At 46.8% G+C, this 22,455-nt stretch overlaps 1 protein-coding gene across 1 annotated transcript in view; it reads right to left on the bottom strand.

The window, feature by feature from the left end:
* The window catches only part of PITPNM2 (phosphatidylinositol transfer protein membrane associated 2), a 117,542-nt gene extending 96,455 nt beyond the window's left edge, over positions 1 to 21,087 (bottom strand). The window contains exon 1 of the mRNA XM_044440536.1: positions 20,778 to 21,087. The gene's annotated coding sequence lies outside the window, so the exon portion shown is untranslated. The remainder of the gene's footprint in view (positions 1 to 20,777) is intronic.
* Between the last annotated feature and the right edge of the window lie 1,368 nt (positions 21,088 to 22,455).

The following is a 22,455-nucleotide window of genomic DNA, read 5'->3' as shown; positions in this document are numbered from 1 at the left end:
CATCCATGCCCAGGGATAAGAAGGCCCAGCGGAAAAGAAGGCACGGGGAGGGGGAGCGGGGAAAAGGCACCAAAAGGAAAACAGATTCTCTCTTCAGCCGGGAACAGTAAGCTGTGTTGCCATGGAGAAGTGCAGAAGCTGTACAAAATGCATGGAAGCTCTTGCCAAGGAAAGCTGGCCCTTTCGTTAGAGGCGGTGGCAGAGAGCGCGGATGCCACTTGGCAGGGGGCTGAGGCAAAACCAAGAGTCGGAAACGTCACATCTTCCGGCGTGGGAGCACAAGGTGGCCAGGTGTCCATGTGCAAGGGGGTGAAGGCACAGTTCCCAGCAGAATGGGCCCTGTGCTTAGACCCACATGGTAAAAAATGAGGCAGAGCCGCCTGGAGAAATCGAGGGCTTGGAGCAACATTTGCAGTGAACAAAGGCAAGCAAGTTTCATTTCGGTTTTTTACTAGTATAGCTACAACATGACTAGGGGAAGACCGGAAACTGTAAGGTAATGCATGGTGTAGAAATTCTCCCCACCCCCATATACAACTACAAGCTGTGGTCCAGCAATGAATTCAGCTAATTCAGGCCAGGGAAAATAAACCATGTCTTCACACATATAGCCAGCCAGTGGGTTTGTTTGTATACCGTATTTCCAAAATAATGCACCTGAAGTGGTTTACACTGATCAGTTCATAATTAATGAACAGGATGCACTGTTACAAGAAGGGCAAAGATTCTTTGATCCGTTCTCAGATGGCATGGCTATCCAAGCCTATTAGCCATGACAGCACCACAGAACCTCCATGCTCAGGGCCAGTCCACCTTTTCCAAGAGCAGGAGAAGGATTAACGCCGCCTTCATCTCATGCCCGTTACTTTTCTGGAGGCCCCTGAATGGCCACTTGGAGAAGGAGGGTGTGGAACAGGATGGAATGTTAGTCTGATTCAGCACGGCTTCCTGCCTTATACTATCTTGATTTGCACATAAGGTTAACCCATGGCTTATTTAACCAATGGTCTGATGGCCTACTCAGGATTTGCCCAGAAGACAATCGAAGAAGTGGTAGTTGTTTTCTCAAACCTTGGTGTCCTTGCTTCCTTCCTCTGCTTATCTACCTCCTCCCTGTATCCCCAGATGTCTTTGCAGCCCTAAAGTACTGGCATGTAAATCGACTTTTGTTGTGGTCTGTTCTCTCTGTAGCATGGTGAACATTAAAAAAAACTCTCACAGTTCTGGGTTTGTACATAACAACCTCTAGTTTAAACAATCCAGAGTTTACAATACAACAACAAACCATGTGTTCTGTTTTTGAGTTGTTTGTGGTTACCGAACTACGGTATTTTGGCATCACAACAGCCCCAGAATTCAATAATCCATGAGTTAAATAAACATAGGTGAATGTTATGTGTTAATTTCTGGCTCAGGAGAGCAATCCGGCCTCTTGCAATCTGCAACTAAGCATCAACATCGCACTTCTGCAGAGGACGATGCTGTAGCTACAGCGACACATGTGCCAGCTGGCCACAGAGGGCGGCAAGTGGCTGGGGTCTTAGACCTACCTTCTCAAAGCAGCTGTCGGAAGCAGGGGTGCTAATCTAGAGCCCAGTGATGGACCAAACACAGCTTCTCCAAGATGGTAAATAAGCGAGGAAACCAAGAGGCGACTGGTTGTTGGAGGAGGGGGTGGGGTATCCTGGTGACCCGGAGGGGCAGGGGCTGGACTTGGCCGAGGTTCTGCAGCTCTGCTCCAAAGGAAGGGCTTTCCAGGAAGAGGCTGCTGAGATGAAGAAGGCATTTCCTGCCTAACAGCAGAGAGTGTCCTTCACTTAATTGCGATTTACTGGTCATCCTATCGAGGAATCCCAAGAACCAACCTTTCACCGAGCCAGATCCTCACCCACCTAGCCCAGGATCCCCATCACTGGCTGGCAGCAATGCCTCTCCGGGGTTTCAGGCCAGGGATGGGACCTGGCAAAACATGTGATCTCACACTGAGCTCCGGTCTGAGCTAAGGAAACTGAAATGGTGCCCCAGAGCTGGCACAGGGAATCAAGGCAAAACGCCTCACGGACCCAACACCACTCTTTCAACTTGTCCCTTACCACGTTGCCGTTTTGTTTTGAATCGAAGTCAAGCCAGACCAGAATACCTTCTCAAGGGAAGGCCTATTAGGAGTGAGGTTCCAATTCGTCATCCCTAAAAGAGGCTCATGGAAATCACTGGGACTTGTGCTAGTCCTGAGTTAGTCTACTCCAAGTTTGTATAAACCCGGATCCAACCTCAGGTCTTTCCCACAGATGGAGGGAGGGGGTTCAAAGAGAAAGAACTGGAACCCATCACAAAGTATAATACTTCGCTGCCAAGACCTTCAGCGAGACACGCCGTACTGAAAACAAATCTCTTCCACAGAGATCGCTACGGAGAAATGTAATTTTTCACTTGCTGGCTCACCCAATTTCCCCTCCTTGGGTCTGAGGGGCAGGTAGAGCCAAGAGCATTTTAAGCCTTTGTGAGGCTAAAAATGAAAGGCCCCAGGATCCAAATGTTCACTTCATTCTGGCAGGTGGAAAACGGCTACAGGTTTTCAAAATTACACACACACACACACACACACACACACACACACAATGGAAGGGATGCTGTTTGGGGGAGAAGCCAATTTCATAAGCTCCATCCAATTTATCAGGGGAAGTCCCTATTTCCTGGCAGTGGTGCAATTAGGTAATTTTAGAATCTGGACTTAATGTGTTTACCAGGGGAGACGGCTCCTCGTTAAACAGTAATCTGTATCACTTCACTTACTTCAAAATAACCAGACTCGCTAAGTTTGAGGCCCTCCAGCTGAGCAGGTCCCTGGGCACTTCCCCCGCAAATCCTGCGCTGAGCGCATTGCTGTTTTCGGGTACTAGTCCTAAGTACATAAGCGCCTCTTTTGGTGGGCTGCCTTATTAACACGCTACGGCCAGTTGCTAGAGACATGACGCTTTGGCATTCAGCTTCCTCCCCAGTCAATTCACTAGGCGTGTGGGTTGACGTGTCTTGTCTCTCATGCACACGGCAAGCAGCTGCGAGGCCACAGAGCTGAGTGAAGCCTCGAGGCAGCCCAGCCCCAGCCGCCTCCTCAGTGCAGGGTGCACGGTGATGCCAAAGACTACCGACTCTCGGCCCGGCCTACCTCACAGGGTTGTTGTTGTGCCAGGAAGACTGCGAGCAGCAGGAGGAGAATGCTGTAAGCCACTTGGAGTCCTTCGTAACAAAAAAGCAGGATATGGGTCAAAGGAATGAAGGAGGCGGCGTGGAGGTACACGGTCTGCCACTTCTCACACACAGCAGCCTCCAAGGACTATCCCGAACTATTGGCACCGTCACGCAGGTGTGCCTTTCCCCAACTGTGGACAATGGACACTTGGGGCATGAAGACGGAGGACGCTGCTCGAGGAACAATTATAATTCCCTAGGACAAGGATGCTGCTGGACTCCCTCCCCATCGGCTCCAGCAAGCATCGCGTACTGGTCAGGAATGACGGGTCTTCAGGCTGGTCCACAGCTGCAGAAGTGACAGAAGCCATCACCTTCCATTATTAATGAAATCATGGCCCAGTATCACCTGACCTATAGGCCGGATCTATTTCCTTATCTAAGACCTGGCATCAGAGCTGGCCTTAAGTGGACACGGTGAAATGAGGGAGGATCGGGCCCACAGTACCGGCAGATGATCATTTTTACTTGCATTACCCAAGTGCTAAATGTTGTAGGGGCATCTAACAGGTTGAATACTTATTTTACATCGCTGACTTATATTGCAGACAAGCAGCAGTGCGAATCTTGGCAAGACCTCCATGGCTCTGCTCCTGGCCCCCCTCAGCCTCTTTCCATGAGAAGGAAGGTGAGCATGATAGATTATATTTTGGGAAAGGGACCACAGCTCTGCAGCAAGCCGAGCATCTGTGCCCAGAAGGTCCTCGAAGGGCTTTTCTGATGTGGCACCCAGACTTCAGAGCAACTTCCCCAGCAAAGTCTCTCTGGCCCCACCTTTTTCCGCTTTTTGGTGGATAGCTAAGACACAGCTTTCCAAAAAGGCATCTTTTTGGGCTGGGGGGGGGGGGGCGTGTATTGCTTTTCACAATGACTTCTGAGCACTGTTGTTTTAATATGACTGCTGGGTTTTTGAATGACTCTGTTCTAGAATATTTTAAACTCTTATTAGTGTTATTATTGTAGCTTGCTTTTCTTTTGGGATCTTATCATTTGCAGTCTTATCTGAGCAAGACATGATAACAATGCCCAAGATAAAAATTAATAAACAGCTCGTGCAGCAAATCACCCCAGCCACAACACATCACAAACAGACCGGGGGGGGGGGGAGGGGGAGAACACCAATTTAATGAAAGAAAGGCAGAGGGGCACACACAAAAATAAACAAAAGAGATCAAACATCTGGGTTATATTTTCCCTGTAATTAGAACACTGACAACAGAACAGAAACCCTGTCAAACAAATTACAAACCAAGGAGATTTCATTCACAGGGTGACAAGTCAACAGCCCATCAGTTAATTTTAAGAAATGATCGTGCTCTTAGGCCTTAAATAAAATTAATGAGTGTGCTCAGCCACTCCCTACCTCCTTCCCTCTCTCCCTCTCACACACACACGTGCAGCAAACACAAAATAAAAGATGACTGGGAATCATCTTCCTTGAGTTGACACCCTGATTTCGGAACAGAAACAAACAAAACTGTCCTTTATAGTATCTTAGCACTATAAAGATCAGAGCACTTCACCTATAAAGTCCGTTTCAGCTGCCTCTTTTCAGTCTCGCAGCAACCCTGTGGGACTAATCACCCCAGCCACCAGATGTTCAGAGAGGAGAGGACAGCTGTGCCTTTTAAGAGTTTTGCAGAAGCAGCCATTTCAACCAAGGTAGCTTGTCGGGAAAGAGTACCTTAGAGGAAAGCAAGGCTGTGCCAGTTAAAATTCTCCCTTCTCCACGAGATGCAAAAGCTCAGGTCACTGTCGCATCTGAGTACACATTGTATTCCCATTCTGCAGCACAGATCTAGAGCTGAGACGAGAAGGGCTAGATCAGTCAATCTCTCACCATTTCTCCTATTTTTCTATCCTTGTTCCATCTTATTCCTGCACTGGGTACACTTTGCACAAAAATCTGTATGCAATTGATGAGCACTTTCCTAACGTATGCTCACCGAAAGCATGAATTTTGCAAGGAGTACTCCTTAATATAATGCCATTTAGTGCATTTTATACATGAATGCATACATTTTGATGCAATTTCTGCTAATATGTGCATTTTACTGTCCCTGAATACCCATATTTTGGTTCCATCAAAGCAGGATATGGAACCCAAAGCTGCTTTGCAAATCGGCATGTGGTCAAATTGTACTTTGGTGCTACATCCTAGGCAACAACTTGTGGTTTTGAGTATCGCGCCACCTTTGAAGGTCATTGTTGGAGAAACATTCAGCAAGGAGAGAGAAGAGACAAAAACCCCACAAACGAAGGTGTGCCTGTATATCAGAAACACAATTCATTCTTCGAGGAAAATCTCCTACATGAAGCCAATGATCTGGTTGCATGTCAGCCTGATCAATTTCTAAGCCTTAAGTTTCACCAATTTCTAAGCCTTAGCCTCACTTCCTTTTCCTGAAGGCAGGTTACAATTCAGCTTCTCACTGACCTGACCACACACATATTTATGGTAATAACTGTGGCCATAAAGGTGGAGAGACATAACTCAGCATGTGTAAAGCTTCCCTTCAGCCGGAGTTCATTCTAGCAACACCTGACTATGTCCAAATGGCTATTTATTTACAGCTCTCCTCCAAAGAAGGGGTAACAACAGCAGAGTTAATGAATGAACTGTGCAATAATGCATTTAGTTTGGCTTCCTGAAAAGCCTTGCAATTTGAAATGGCTTATCCAATACACTAGCAATATTTTTTTTAATGGTGATCAAACATTTGACATTAGTGCCTCGGAGCATGAAATTCAGTGTGCGGGATCGCACACCACCTGCAAGTACGAACACCAAGCTGAGGAGCGTAATAGGCTGCGAGAGAGAGAGAGAGAGAGAGAGAGAGAGAGAGAGAGAGAGAGAGAGAGTTGGGGGAGAGATTTTAGATCTGCCAATTCCTTCAGAAGGTGTAAACCTGAGTGGGTGAATGTTTTGATGAAATGTGCCATCTGGAGCCAAGATTAAGGCAACCAAGATGCAAGGCCATGTAGTATCTTCAACAACTTGTGTATGGTTTAGAACATCTTCAGCCCAAATGTGCTGTTTATTAGAAAAAGAAGAGGAGGAGGAGAAGAAAGAAACCAAGATCTCTCTCTCTCTCTCTCTCCATGTTACACAGATGGTCTTCCTCCTCTCCCTCATCAGATGTGGCAGCACTGCTAAATCCATATTCTTCATCCTCCAGAAGTGACAGCTAAGATTCCCAAAATTTCTGCCTACACACATGGGCAAAGATGTGCTGCCATCTTTGAAACTCAGGAGTCGCATTTAAAGGTTCTGCACGCAAACTTTTGCAGTGTTCTCTGTCTGGACCGCACCTTGGCTCCTGCAGACACAAGTCTGTCAGCTCTGTGCAAATCTGGCTCTCTTGGGGCCATAAGCAGTGTGTCTTTTTCAGGCATATCTATTTATTTGTTATCATTTATATCCAGAACCCTCAATGCCACATTGCAAGTTTATCTTGGGAATGGCAGTCTTCAAACAACATACATAGTGATTCAATAGTTAACAGAATAAAGTAATCAAACTGCAATTACAACAACATAATAACATAACATTACACGACAACATTACCTGATTAGCAAGAAAACAAGCACTGTTTCCAAGGCTTAAAAAAAGCCAGATACCACTCCCTGAATGTTCAATTTATATAGGGGGGTAGAGGCTATCTTGGGAAAATGCACGCAAGCAACATCCGATGACTTACTAAGATGCAATACAATTATTTATTCGCTTAAAGAATTCTGGACTGCTTTTCATCCCCGTGGATTCCAAGACAGTGTATAATAATAAACATTCAATATAATTAATCCAATCTATTCTTTCCTATAACATAAAACTGAGAGGCAACAGAACACGACACTGCAGACAACGGAAATGGAGCCAATTGTAAAAATTTTGACTTGATGCTAAATATATTTTACAGGCAAGCTTCCCTGGAGGGGGTGTTCTAAAAGTCAGGGCGACTCTTGTCCTTTGTACAAGCATGATGTACTTCCCCAACTCATCAAACAGAGGGAGCAGCCTCATCTGAGGGTCTTGATGCACAGGCAGAATATGGGGGGAGCTGCTCTTCCAGGGAGGGGCCGAGGCTCCGTGGCAGAGCCCCCGCTTTGCCTGCAGAAAGTCCCAGGCTTGCTCCCTGCTCCTGCCTGTCCATGCTGACGACACCGGACCAAACGGCTGACTCAACGTAAGTCAGCTTCCTGTTTTCCTAGGTATTGGATCCCAACCTGTGGCCCATCATCAGGATTAAGATGGTGAGTTAGGCTAGCATCAGACAAGGCAAGCACTGGTAGATCCAATGGCAAATGACCACGAAGGCAGCAAGAAACGGGAGAAGAGGAACTGTATCCTGGAAAAGTGAAGTGGAAGGCATTCCCGGGGTTGCAGGGCGAGGTTTCAGAAACTAGCCGAACAACTGTGCCAGTCTAGACGCTGCAAAGATCAACAATGATTCTAAACTTCTGGGACAGGATCCTCTAACAAGGAGGACAATGCACAGAAGGACAGTAATTCTATATTCTCAACAGGGTATGCATTATTAATAATACTAAGTTGCTCTAGAATATGGATGAACCCTTTAATTAAAGCATTTTCTAGCACTATTTTCTAGCAGAGGAAACAATACAGTAAGAGAGGTAACAATGGAATATAAATGGGAAGAATTCAAATATTACATGAGCGGCTGCATGTCTTTTTTTTACCTTGGCCTTTAACAAAGAGTGACTGGTTTTATTTCTAGATTAATGTTATTTATTAAGTATCATCACCAAGGGCCAGACCCCATTGTATTAATAATGGGTGGGTTCCTAGTGCTCATATAGAGTCTGTCCAATGCAAAAGCTTTTTTGCTTTTTGCTGATTACAGTATCTGGAGTCCTGGGTGCTCACGGTTCCATAGCTCAGGGGGAGAGGGCTTAGCCCCTTCCCCTACCATAGTTCTGCCCAAAATCCCCCCCACCCAAAGAAAACCGTAGCAATGCGCAGTTGTCTGGTTTTTATTGGGAAATGAGGAGTAAAGGCTAAACATCCCTCATTTGTTGCCAGTTGCAATCCAGACCAGAGATTCTGCAGCTGCTATCTAAACACACACATGGATATGTATTTAATGGAGACAAGTCATTTGACTCAGCTCCAAGTCAGGAGTTTCAGGGTTCAAGCCCTGACAGAACAAAGGAGATCAGGCTGAAAACGCGGCATTTCCTGCCCAAAGTGAGGACATAGGTAGCCAGAGGACTGACTGGCTGTTCTGGGTGTGAGAAGGGAGAACACGATGCATTTTTCACCAACGAGACACAAGCGGGGTGGGTGTACAGACTGCATTCGCTCTGGGTGTGTTCCAACAACCACTGTTTGCAAACAAAGAAGCAGAGACTTCTTCTGGGCTGCAGTCCAGAAACGGATTGCGACCTTTTACTCGGAAAAACGAGGAACTTTTCCATGTTGACGACAGTCACAACTGGAACGGCACGCAAGCAGGCACACAAAAGCGGCCCCGCGCACGCTCCAGGGTGTCACGGTGAGGCAAACACCCTGCAGGCATGAAAGTTAGCATTCTTAGCTCTAAGACATGCACTCTGAGCATTTCCTCTTTCGTTTTCACAGGCCGCGACCAAGACCCTGGAGCCCCCTCACATCTCTTGCTGCTGGTGTGAGGATAAAGCCAGGGTGGAGACGGCATGTGTGCCGTCCTGAGGAGGAGGAGCGGATAAAAATGGAATACATGGAATCAATCATTACAAACAAACCCAACGCTGATTTTGTTGAGGCTGCAACTGTAGCCGCGGTCTGGTCGTCATACCCTGTAGGCCACAGGATTCCCAGGGATTGGACGGCGCTGGGGAAAGCGACTAGAGCTTCAGTTTAAATCTGTCACATATGTCTCTCACTCTGTAACTAGCACAGCTAGTGAACCATTTGTGGTCTCCTGAAGTTCTCACCTACAGCTCCCATGATCCCATGGGCTGCACTGGGAGTAGGAGGCCTCCAAAACCAGAGAACTGCCTAGCCATGCACCAACGGAAACGCCACCACACTCATGCACAACCTGGGCCATCTACCAAGCCAACCTCCACCACACACCCCACTCGTGAATGGTTGAGCTACCAAGGCGTCCAGACATATTCCTTCGTTAAGCCCCTGGCGGAGACGCTTTTGGGTGCACAAAGGACCAAAGGACCAAAGGACCAAAGGCCCGAGGAGTTCCACGGCCAACAGCCAAGTCATATCACAGCCATTCCGTCATATCACAGCCATTCCCGCACAGGGGCCTTCGACACAAACAATGACTCTGAAGGAGCCTGATTAGCTTAACAAACACCATTTGCGTTTTGTAAAACTGCTTGCTTTAGAGAGGAAAAAGGGAAGGCAAAGGAATGGTGATAAAGACAGACAGAGGTAGTGTGAAGAAGACCCCCTACGCAGTGATCACGCTCCCCCTGTGAAGGGATGGGACATAGATAAGCCCCTGCACGAGGTGGACATGCAGACCCCGCAAGGGGAGTGGGTAAAGGGCCAGGCAGACCCTGAGAGGGGATCGGATGAGGGAACAACGGGAGCGAGATTAAGTGGGAAAAGGGAGGAAAAGGAGGACGGTGTGTGTGTGTTGCTGCCTGCCTGCCTGTAAGGAGCAGACACCTGGTTGCTTTGCTCAGCTGAATAAAGAAACCTGAGTGAATCTCTGCCAGACTGGACCTCATCGGCACTTGGTTTAGTGGGTCTGCAAGTCACCTGGCTAGCAGGGACATCAACGACTCCCCCACCACTGGGCTGAAATAAAGGGCAACGCTGGACCTCCGGCGGGTGGTTGTTTCCATTAAAAGAGAGCCACGCTTCCTTAGCTCTCACCAAGCCAACAACCTCACGGGAATTCTCCAGCTGATGGAAAGGCAGCAGTGCTGCAGGGTAAAGTCTGAACACAATACAGGTTAAAGAGGGAAAAGCAGGTATCAGATATTTTATGGGATGGCTGCTTTCAAATATTCAACCTCAATGCCTATTGTGACTTAACAGACTAGTTCTTTGATCCCCCTGCAAAAATAAGTATCAGTTCATCTGCAGACTACTTTCACATTTTTACCAATATTGCCAAATGCTCGCATTTGTATCCACAGCTGTCTTATTATTTTTTAGATAGCACTCCTTTCCCAAATAAAGAGGATAAAGACTAAAAAAGCATCAACAACCATTAAATATATTTAGGGTGTAATTTAGCCCCATTATAACTAATGACCATTTTTCCATTGACTTCAGTGGGAGGCAAATTACATTTTGCAGTCATTAAAAAATTATTTCAAGAGGCCAACTTTATCTTCTCAGGCAGCTTGTGGACAGACATAACTGTGGCAGGTTCTGGAGCACAGGCAATAAATAATGCAAAGAAAATGCATTTCGACTAATTACGGACACATGCAGATTCATTTTTATGAGGAAAAATATACCCACACATTCTCCTTATTTTTATACTGAATGATCCCTCCATGCATTTTGTTATCATCTAGTCAGCAGTGAAGCAAAAAGAAGACACGAAAGGGCTGGGGAAGATGGTTCACTTGTTGTGCGGGTAGAAGAAATGGGCTTAGAGGCAGATGCCAAAATGGGAAGTGAACTCAACACAGGCCCAGCTCAGTTTATATTCAGTTGAGTAGAATCCACTTCACTGTTCTAGCAGAGGATGGGCAGGCATTATCTCTAGCAGCATTGACTTTTGGCCTGGCCAGGATACAGAGAACCAAGCAGTTTGGGCTGTGTTATTCACCAAAATGGGATTCTGTATGTTCTTCGGAAGCGAGAGCCCTGATTTAAGGCAGACAACCCGGAGAAGAGTCTCTCCCCCCCATAACTATCCCACATCCTACTGCAGACACCGTAGGCCACTTCACCCCAAAGCCTTGGGCTCCCGGGCTCCCTCATCCTAATCCTAACTTGGGAAAAATTATAGTTTGCTGTGTCATCGCAAGAATTAACTGTGTGGTTTGTGAGGGCAAACTGTCGTTGGACCATCTGGATGAGAGGGCAGCCTGTGGCTAGCCTCACCACAAAAGAGGTTTGATTTGTCTGCAAATGAGTGGGAGAACTGTGGTTTTTTCCAATTTTTATTGTATGATGGTCCTGAGCCTTTGTAATAGGATGGGACAGAAAAGCTTTAAACAAACAACCCTGAGCTGAGACACCTTCTTGCTTGTTCACTAGTACCAAACTGTGGGTCAGGATTATTATCTCAGTGAATCCTGCATTAATCCTTAACATTTCACAGACTACTTCTGTCTCATCTTCCAACATTCTTGCTCTCTAAGCCTGTGATTGGGGCAGGATCTGTATCTTCAAATGAAATACATTTGTTGGACTACAGCTTCCCTCACAACTAAAAATGGTTTGTGCTGGCAGGGGTTGATGGAAGCTGATGTTCAACGGACTCTGGAAGGCCGTGTGTTTTCCAGCAGAGCTCAGAATTTGAACGGAGAGGGAACTCATGGACCTTCGGCCAGGGCTGGGGCCAGGCAGCCCCCAGGCTCTACCTGAAGAAGTACGGAAAGAGAAGGTGGCCACACTTGAAATCTCAACAGGACGTAACATTTTTGGTTGGAGCAAAGGGCCAAGCTGAGCAACTTAGACTGGATTAGACAAGTGAAATGTTGTCTATTTTCTTAAGGCGCAGAATCTTTTTAAAAATGGCTGAGCGAAGAGGAATTAAGCAACAACCAAAACACTAAACGTGTCCTTGTGTTTGTGAAAACCAGTCTCAAGGCATACACAAATCAAAACAAAATGGCCAAGCGGCTTCGTATCTGGCCAGCTGGCATCCTCCGAAACCTTGGCCTCTTCAGTTGGCGTGCCTTGTATGAAAAGCCTTTGGAGTCAATCAGCCAGTCTTTCTGCCACACAGAGGCCTGGTGCTCCAGCTGGTAACTTCAGGGATCTTGAGGAGTCTAACCCACCACTCAAGTCTCAACCCAAGTCCAACCCTGAGAGAAAGACTTGGCAAACATGTTCTTCACGCATGACCTGACCGTGTGGAAAACGGAGCGGGAGCATACCCACCAACCCCATCATAATATCTGTGAGCTCACGCATTAAGTGGAAGGTCTGGACCTCAGAAACAGAACCTACACATACAATATGTGCACACAGACTCCTGCACATGACTGGGATTGGGTCTGGCACACCAGCAAGTTCTCCCTTCAGACCTTCTGGTGAACGAAAGGCGCCCAGAAGGCAAAGCGAAGCTGCATTTTGATGTTCGATGAACAGGCAGAGGGGGCACATCGAGCAGGATCTTCAGAGAAGGGCGAGAGAGGTCGACGTTGTGCGTACAAGATTCCTGGGCCACGCAGAGGGTTTACGAGCCCTGCAGCAGATGTGACATTTGCACGGTTGCAGTGGGCTCTGGGGAACAGCAGGACGGGGGCCAGAGCACACACGTCCGATGAGATGCTCCTTCGATTAACGGCCCCTTCTAATTATAGTCTCACTCCCGTGCTTCATCTCCAATAGTGTTTGTATTCACTGATAATTCCAATTTTAGAGAGCCCTTTTGCTTCTTCTGACTGCTCAATTACAGAGGAACACAATATTACCAGCATTATCCAGGGGTAGTAAAAGCAGGGGGGAAATACAGATCTCTCTCTCTCTCTCTCTCTCCAATTTTAATTTGCTGATGCAGGCTAGCCTAATGCTCATGTTTCCAGGCATCTTTCAAAAACCATTAGTGAGTCTCTTCAATATTACTTTCTTGAAATGCTTCTCTGATTGTCTTGGTTTCCCACTCTAAGTGCATCTGTACTGTATATTGTAGTAAAAAAATGTGTAGATGATTTTAATGAAAGCAGCAGAATTAAATTAATGACGTGGATCTTAAAGTCCACAGAGACCTTCCAAATGGCTCATTCCGGAAATTTATTCTGTAAGCTTTTGCATGCTACAATAAAATGTATATTATGTTTCTTTCATTTTCCCCCTTTCTTTAAACAAGGATTTATTTAATCGAAGGCATCTAGTTGGCTCAAAAAATGAACACCAACTTTCCCTTAAACCTTCATCTGGTCTTCCACTCTATTAATGCGTTATTTGCATTGGCAGAATTTAAAGATTAAAAATGAGAACGCAAAATGAGAGGAAAAAAAACAATTGTTTTTTCCGTTGAACAATACTGATAGGAAGGAATGGGGGCCACTTCTCTGAAATGCAAGTCCTGAGCAGTAGATAATTCGGTACGTGGAAGCCACATCTTCCAGGAGAAACCACGGGTCCCCTTGCGGGCTCGTACTTTGCCCTCGAAATGCAGAGAATTTTTTTTGCCAGCAACCTCATCCCACAGCAGAGATTCTAAATGAGGGATGAGGAATCAGGGCTCACCCCATGCTGTTGGAATACAACTCCCATTATCCCTGACCAATGGCCATGCCGACTGGGGATGGTGCAGGTTGGAGTCCGACACCATCTGGAGGGCCAGATTTGGCCCTCTGGCCTGAAGCAATGAAAGCAGGTGTGGGGCGGACCCGGAGTCCTAGCAAAGCCCAACTCCGTACTGTTTGTGCCTAGGCAAAGCTAACCATTGTGCCAGTATCCGCACTGGGCGCAGAACGCGCCATGTTTGGCCCAGCTGCTCCCTCCAGGCACAGAAGGACGTCCAGACACCCTCCCAGTCTTGAAGCTGGCCCTGCAACACTCGGCATTGGCTCAGAGTGTTTACTCTCCTCAGCTTGGAGGAGGAGATAAAGGGATGTGTCACTTTATTTATTTAGAGCATTTGTATGCCGCTTACATAAAATAAAATAAAACATAATACAAATAAAATCCAGATCCACCCTGACTGCAGATGAAAACCCATAAACTGATATTAAAAGTTATTAAAATATTGTTGAAATAAAAAGATCTTCGCCTGGCGCCGAAAAACAAATAACGACGGCGCCAGGCAGGCCTCTCTGGGGAGCGCATTCCATTATCGCCCATGCGCAGGGCGAGTGGGAGCCCAACTGGAGCATGAGGTGCAAATTTGGGCAGACCTGGATAACCAGCCCTGGTTCACATGTCACAATAAGCCACGGCAATTGTCCACTGCAAGCTGACTATTCTCAGTGGTGGCCGACACACACCATAACCCACTGTGGGTTATTTAAGCCACAGTGGTGCCTGGTAATCATGGGAACTCAAGAAACAAGAACAGTAAAGAACTGTGAAAAGGCCAGCAAACCATCACTAGAGTTTGGCTCCTTTCTTCCTGTTCTCCTTAACTATAAAAACTTACAATCCCTTTTTTGATAACATGACTGCATCGCAAACACGAACAAGCTTTCAAAAGCGTTTTAGCGGGATCCAGGCCCATCCTCAAAGGTACATCAGGAATTACAGACTGTAGGCTGTGTTTTAATGAACTCTTCTTTCTTCAGAGAGATTCAATTACCAGGAACTGGAAAGCCAGATCATCATGTGCACAAACCCATCAGTTTGTTTACAGTGCCATGCAGAGACATGTCCAAATCTTACCCCTGATTAGAAACCAAGTTCAAATGTCACAGCAATATTTTTTTTCTTTGCTTTCACCTAAAAAAAAGCCTTTCCCACCAATGTTTTTCACTCAATTTCTTGGCATTTTAATTTTCATCCAATGCTTCTGGTATTTTACATTTCTTGTTTATATCAAACTACAAAGATCCCTAAATTATTACCTTTATTAATAAAGTGCACTTATTAATCTTTTGCACTCTGGCCTGAAGTATGAATAAATTACATTTGTTAATGACACTGCTTCAGAAACTACAAACTTGTGCAAGTCTCCTTCCAGGAACTAAAGAACTGTTCAGAACATTCTTGGCCAGATTCAGCCAACTCTGTTAAGCCTCAAGAAACCGAGAAACTTTTTGAAGTCCATATATCACCCTAAGACGCAAGCAAGAACCACTTTGCGCTTTCTGCAGGCAAGATTTAGACTATCTTTCCTTGTTATAAATACAGGCATCCCTAAATGATTAACAATGTGCTTTTTAATGTGATTGCCTCTTGCTTCTGAGTGTTCAGCAATGGGCACACCTGTCCGTATCATCATATTCCCAGCATGCATTTATGCGTTTGGGGATGCCTCTCCTGGCCCACAACATTTTGGTGCCCAAACCAGGTCTCATTTTTTAAAAAAAAAGCTAAATGGCATGTCCCCATGGGGGAAAATTTAGGGTTTTCTTAGCGCCAGTGGGTGTAGCACGGGACTGGGACTCAGGCGATCCGGGTTCGAGTCCCCGCTCGGCCATGGAGCCAACTGGGTGGCTTGGGCCAGTCACAGACTCTCAGCCCAACCTACCTCACAGGGTTGTTGTTGCGGGGATAAGATTGAAAAAGGAGGATTATGTAAGTTGCCCTGAGTTTCTTGAAAGGAAAAAAAGGCAGGATATAAATAAATATAGTGAATTTAATAGCTGGTAAGCTGCTGCGTTTCAGACAGCTCTCTTTAAATCCACCGTCTGAGAGAGACCACTTGAATGACTGGGCCTGCTATTTGCAGTAGGAACCGTGGATCTGGGCTGAAATCTGCCCTTCTTTCGCATTTCTAGAGAGACGTTGAACTTTAAGCAGGGTAAGCCACCTCCCGCAACTTGACCCCTACACATAATGCAGACCACAGCTCCCACCACATCAGTCCTGCGTAGGCCATTGGTTAGGATTGTGCAATGTGTGTTTCAGCGCAACTGGAAGGCTTTAGGTTCAGTCAAGCTCTTCTAAAGGAACAATAGGTTGCACTTTCAAAGCCCTGACCCAAACTCCAGCAAATAATGCCATTGCCTGACATACCTGAAGGTATCTGGTTGAGGGAGGATGTGCCAAGACATGGCTTATAGAAGGCAGGTCTGCAGCTCACAAGGACACTCGGGAATTGTTTGTGTATCGCAAAGCCCTTCTTCCTCCTCTGACAGAAGTAAACAACTATTGTAGTAACAAACAAGTCGCATTCGTTTGTCCCTGGGTTGTTTGTTTAGCCTAAAACCATGTGGACTAGTAGTTTCCGTTGAGTTATTTGCAAGGCTACCATAAAGTATTTTACAAAGGCAAAGAGGACATTTCTCTTACATACACTGTTCATCATGGCTACGAACTTGCAATTTAGAATTAACAAAGAAACAAATTAATGGCATGAACCACAGCCCTCCCCAGCCTTCCATTTCTCCCTAATACAGAGGCACGGTTCTCCCCACAACAACCAAGCGCTGTTTTGTTTACATTTTTCCCCTCTTGGAGACAAGGATGACCCAGCCAAGGATTTATTTACATAACAACAAACCACAGGGGAAGGAGCTGTCCAAGTTTTCCTGCTGGATTTGTGACAGTAAAAGAGAACGTGCTTCTGCATCTGGAGACCGTGATATTTTACACATTGTTGGGAGCAGAAATGGGCCCTGGAGTGAGTTCAGATTCCAATGAGTTACATAACCTTCCAGCTACAAGATGTAAGAGTCCTTTGCTGAACACATTTGAAAAGGCCACTTTCACATTAACAAGCGCAAGCAAACTTCTGAATTCTCCGAGAGGACTTTTGGAGTTGCTTACTTCCAAGGAGAGAGAGAACACCAGTACTTTCTAAGACACCTTGAAAACCATGACCTGTGTGTGGTTTAGGAGCTATTGCAAAGCAGCTCAGGACCTACCTGCCAGCATGGAGACGTCTGGTCCCATGGCTGTCAATGTCTCGATTCCTCAGGGCCACCTCCTGTGTGGGCAATTGCTGGATGTCCCTGTGCATTCTCCAAGGAAATGGCACGGTCCAGGTCTGAAGATGACCTGGGGCATGCAGCTGACAGTTCCAGTCAGGCAGGTGCTCAGCCCCAGACTGGCAGGAATGAGGTTCCAGGGGGAACTCAAGGTAGTTAAAACCACAAAGGGGGTTGCACTGCAAGCCAGGAGTCAGGAAAAGCGGAATATAAACTCAGGCGGAGTCTTCTCAGCAGAAGAGGGGCTCAAAATTCAATTTGAAACTGGACCGCCATCTGAGTGGGATGGTGTGACATGGTGTCCTGCAACAGCAGGGGGTTGGACCCGATGGCCTTCATGGCCCCTTCCAACTCTACTCTTCTATGATGCTATGAAGGGAAGGATCGTGCCCAGACAATCCATAGGGTCTGGCAAGCAAGGAAGGTGGCACCAAAATATTCAGGCAGATGGGCCCTGTATGCTGTAGGGCATCCTTGTAGCCAGGGATGCTGGAGAAACATTGAACCGGGGCGGGGGGGGGGGGGGGACTTACAAGGCTCTGCAGCGCGATAGCTGCACGTCCTGATTCAAGACACACACACACACACCCGGCACCATACCCTGCTCTCTCTGGGCAGGAGAGACACGCTCACATTCGAAAGCAAGGCTTCTTCCAAACCTCCTCCAGCGCTCTATTGCCTTGCCCATAGCCTGCCTTGTTTACGAACGCTCCTATGCGTGTTTTGCCCTTCTCACTACAAGGATCCCAAGCAGCAAAATCATTAAGCCACATTTGAAGGCTCTGCTCCAATAGTTGGAAACGAAGTCTTGAAAAAGAGGATGGGAAACCTACGGCATGTTCACTCCATCCTTCTCAAGAAACAAAACCCATGTGATGGGCTCAAAACCCCCTACCTGCCTCGGACTTTCTCTGTGCCCCTCGCAAAGGACCAGGCCGGCCCGCCCTCTCATGCAGAATCGACTTTCAGCATCAGAATCAACACCAGAGCTGCCTGTCGCCTCCAAAACAGCTTTGCGGCCAGTTGCTAATTAGTCTCTTGCCAGATCCAGTTAAGAAGCATGCTAGTGATGGCCTCCTCAAAGAATGCAACCAACATTATACAAAAGAGAGGTTTTTTAAAAGGCAGAAGTCTACCATACCATACTCTAAGACAGAAAGTCTGGGGGTCTAATCCAGCCTTCCAGCCCCAATCCCTTCTCCCAAACACACATTTTTGGGTGGCTTGCCAGCTTCTACACAATTTCTCTCCCATTTGGAAAGGTTCATATGATATTCCCCTGTGATCTGGTTACTGGTAATATGTGCATTAAGCTAAAATACACTGGTATTTTGTTTCACATTTTGGCCCTGTCCCCCCTGCCCCATCCATGACTGCTTTGCACCCACAAGAGTTTCCCTGAAACTGAATTCAACCCTTGGACCGAAAGAGACATCCCTTCCCCTTGTGAGCAAAACACAGGACATGCAAAATCATCATCAGAGGCAGCTAACAGAACAATGGGTTGCATCCAAGAGCAGTTTCAGGCATCATGAAAATGCAAGGGGCCGGGGGGGGGGGGGATCAGAAGTACATCCCAGGCATCCTCTTCCTGCGCATTTCAGTCTCGTTCAAAACAGAAGTTTCCTCTACTACAAACCAGATTATTCAGAGAAGACATATTTGAAATTGCCGGAGGAGAACTGGTCTTAAGGTCTTGTTTATACAATAGACATTCAGGGTGACCATATGAAAATTACCCCTTCAAAGAAATTGTAACCACAGTGACTGCCCCTATAGATAGATACCTGAATTAAACCGGATTGAGATTCTGGAGTGTTTTGCCAGTAGAACATGTTCCATAAATGGATGATACAGTGCTGATTAAAATAGATCCAGAGAGGCCAAGAAAACAGATCACGAAGCGTTGCCACTGAAAGACCTTGCTGCCTCGACGAATCGATTGGCCCCAACCCTTTTAAAGCGTGGACACGTCTTCTGAAAGCGAGTTCCAACAGCCATGTCCATGCAACAAGATCACTCTTCTGCAAAATCAGCAAGACTCTGCAGCATGTTACTAATCTGATTGCAAAATGAGTGCTTTGGGATTGTTCTAAGACAAAAAGAGATCCTTTGAGGATCTCCTTGTTTGTTTCAGAGAAAGCAAAATGCTTTTTCATTTATTTCTTAGCTGTGTTTGTAATTGTAGCTCTTGCTCCCTTCCCCTCTCGAAACCCACAGAAGGCAGAATAGAGTCTCCAGGTGCCTATATTAAAAGGCAACAAAGAATCTCCAATTAAATGCACAAAAAGCTCATAAACGAGCCACGTTAGTTGAGGAGTCTCCTCTTCTACTGGAAACAGGAAATATAGTCAGTTCACTTTGTGGCTGGAAGGCCCATGAGCGTCACCCACTCTTTCCTCCCGGTGAGAACCATGTGCCTCAACCCTGTACTGAGCGGAGAGCTTTCACTGGAAAGGAGTCAAGGGAGGAAACCACCCCATAGTAATCCTCAGAAGTTATATTTAGACCCACTTGAAATGCCACTGACGCAGCGGAAAGAGTCACTTCCCCATGGATTGAGTTCTACAGTACTTGGAGGAGGCTGCAGAGGTCAGAGATCCGCCGAAGGGCAGGTATGAGCAAGAACGCCCAGGGGGTCGTACCCCAGCAAGAGCCCAGGGGGTTTGCACACCTCCTTTGCATCGCGGCAATGGGCTTGTGGTGTGTCTCTGGCCCAGACCGCACTGAAGAGGAGGTGGCACCTCAGAAAGACTGCATGCTCTGCGCCAGGACAAGGAGCAAGAGCAGTTGGTGAGCACAGCTGTGGGGAGAGGAGGTGGATTCTTGCCCTCAAGCCCCCGGGGGCAACATGGAGAGAGACGGGGGCAAACCAAGCAGTCTTTTCTCCTGCCAGTGTTGCTAGCATTTTGGAGAGAGACAAGAACCCTGCCATCCACCTGCCCTCTCCGTGAATGTTACGGGAACTGTGTGGGACTGGTTTCAAAAGTTCTCTGGGAACGCCCGAGTGCTGTGCTGAAGGAAGACTCTGACCAAAGCCAGCCTTTGAGAACTCTCTGCTTCTTCTCTAATTCCAGGAAAATGGCAGAAAACCTAGAGCGAAGGAATGCGTCAAGGTGAGAGACAGAGAGCTCAATTTCTGTAGATTGCATTGCTCTCTGTTCCTCGCCACAGCCTGTAGCTAAAGGACAGCAGATACAAAACAGAGAAACACATGCCCATTTCCCTAATCTGAATGAATTTATGCAAGTTGCATCATTCTGCAATGCTCGGTGCTGAACTAAACTAATTGAAAAACGCAGAAAAGGACCAGGAAAAGAGCATTGCCCCCTCCAGAGCTGTACCCTTACTAAGGTTCTGAAGTCCTGAAATGCAAAGCGAATGTCCACTTCAGAAATTCCACTTCCTGAAAATCTATGCTATCTTTTAACATGTGTTAAACAGGCCAAGTTTCTAGTCCCTGTGGCTGTAAAAGTATCCTTGAAAGTGGGTGAGCAAAACCTGCTGAAATCTCACAAGTCAGAGAAGTGGCTGCTTGCAACATCCAATGATAAGAGAATAGGACCACCAAGACTTTTGTGGCAACTCATGTTTCAGCAAAACCAAAACAAGACAGCCCAAGTCCTCTGTGTTTACTTTATATAATGGCTGCAGCAGCAGAACTCATATTTTTGTATGGCATTGCTTGCTTTCCAGCACAGAATATATAAGTCAGAAATACAGCATTGCTTAAAATTGAGAGCAGGGAGGAAATAAATAAAATAAATAAAGGGAAGGAGAAAGGAAAGGGATCAAGATTTTCCTGAGATCTGTTCATATAAAGTTCCAGAACTTACCTTGGGCACAAGATAACCAACCACCCAATAATGTCTGTATGTTGGAGGGAGTCAAGGCAGCATTGCCAACTGAGGACGTCCGTGCCAGTCTTTCAGCATCAATATCCTGGAGGAAGCAAAACCAATACGGAATTAACAAGCCAGCCAGCGGGAATCAAAAGCCGGTGGTGAAGCGCCGGCTTCCTAGCCCTGCACACCTCGCTAATCGCTCCTGTGCAAACCAGCGGGAGGTTTTGTGGACGGCACATCATCCAAGAAACTCCGCAGACATCTCCCTGGTATGCTGGAAATTCAGTACATGACAGGAGGCAGCAAAAGTAGCACCTTCGGGATTTCGGCTCGCTCCAAGCTGTGAGTCATCGTCATCTCTCGAACTCATGGAAATTTAAGCAGGGGAGTAGCGGGGGGGAAGGGGACAGCCGAGAGCAATGACCACCCTCACGTACTCCCTCTCCCGCTCTCTTCGGGATTAACAGAGCCTCTCTCCACGCAAATCGTCCACTCAACTCAGAGGCAAAGCACTTTAAGCACGCAGACATTTTCAGACATTACGGTAGCGTAGGCCAAGCGGACAGAAAGGGAATCTCGGTGCCCAGCAGACTTCCTGCCCCTCCTGAGCTTTATTTTACTTCGTAAGATTTTTTAATTCAAGCCTGCTTTTTAGCTGGCCTGTGAGGCACTGTCCCCCAGGGACATCTTTCTGGGGTTCCAAAGAGTGGTTTTGTGCAGTCAGTCTCTGCCTTGTGCTTCACTTCTTGGGCAAGTCGCTGTAGTTTTGTCTCAATAGTTTGTGTCCACCAGCCCAAAGCCTGGAGACCCCTGGCACCGAAGCAATCAAGAGCAACCGTTACTCAAATAGGAGCAACAGATTACTTTCATCCCTGGTCATGTGCATGTGCTTGCTCTCTCTCTCTCTCTCGCTCTCTCTCACACACACACACACACACACACACACACGAGCAGACAGTCACCTGTTTTCCTGTACACCTGCTGATCCAGCAAGAGTTGGCCACCAAGGCAGCCATACAAATAAATCCACCAAAGTTAGTAGTCCCTATGACCTTCTGCTTATCCAGCTATATCTACACCCACCCCCCACCGTAGGCTACTAAAAAGCAACTGCTCATTTCTGATGGATCAGACAAGCAGACGCATGGCTATTTAAAATCCTAAACTCGAAGAAGCTTCCCACACGTGCATTCAGGCAGCGTAAAGGAGTGCAGGGCTTACATCTACCCAACACCACTCAGGTTGGGCAAAAGGAAAGAACGGGAAATGGTCTCCCGTCAGGAGCCAATATGCATTCCAGTCCTAGACTGCTCCGCTTCAGCCTAGAACGGACTCTGGGGGTGCAAGTGGGGCGTATCAAGCCAGAGACAACTTGTGACAGCTCTCACAAAACAGGGGTCTGGGGGCTTTTAAAATGGTGATGCTGTCCAAGGGGTCAGCATCTTCATGTGTCACAGCTGCACTATGAAACTAAATGACTTTAAAGCAGATTCTTGTTTATTTCAGTCGAGTTTCCCATCCCAACATGGGAATGCAGAGAAGGCCAAATGCATCTAAGCTGCCTTGAGCCCTTTGTAGGAAAAAGGCAGGATATAAATCACAATATAAATAAATAAATGCAGTTCCTCAAAAGGAAATGTCTCCCCACTACATAAAACTTAAGTCCCGA

The sequence above is a fragment of the Varanus komodoensis genome, unplaced genomic scaffold (genome assembly GCF_004798865.1).
Source record: "Varanus komodoensis strain SLA01 unplaced genomic scaffold, ASM479886v1 scaffold38, whole genome shotgun sequence".
In the NCBI taxonomy this organism is placed as follows: Eukaryota; Metazoa; Chordata; class Lepidosauria; order Squamata; family Varanidae; genus Varanus; species Varanus komodoensis.
The sequence above is the reverse complement of the archived record's forward strand: the minus strand, read 5'-3'. Positions and strand labels throughout refer to the sequence as shown.